The sequence below is a fragment of the Penaeus vannamei genome, chromosome 21 (assembly GCF_042767895.1).
Source record: "Penaeus vannamei isolate JL-2024 chromosome 21, ASM4276789v1, whole genome shotgun sequence".
In the NCBI taxonomy this organism is placed as follows: domain Eukaryota; kingdom Metazoa; phylum Arthropoda; class Malacostraca; order Decapoda; family Penaeidae; genus Penaeus; species Penaeus vannamei.
Window position 1 is genome coordinate 31,709,920 of NC_091569.1, and position 363 is coordinate 31,710,282.

A 363-nucleotide genomic window follows, 5' to 3' on the forward strand; every position below is an offset into this window, starting at 1 on the left:
TCTGCAGGTTTACATGGTGTGAGAATCATGTGTGTGTGTGTGTAATCCCACATCCTGTTTATGAGGGTGGGTGTGAATATATGAATAAGTGGATGGATGAGTGGGTGGGTGGATGGATGGATGGATGGATGGATGGATCGATGGGTGGATGGATGGGATTAAGAAAGGAAGGATGGAAGTAAGGAAGGGAAGCTGAATGGATGGAGGGATCGATCGATGGGTAGATGGAGGGATATATAAACTAATTTACAGAAAAAAAAAAAAAAAAAAAAAAAAAAAAAAAAAAAAAATATATATATATATATATATATATATATATATATATATATATATATATATATATATATATATATATATATATAT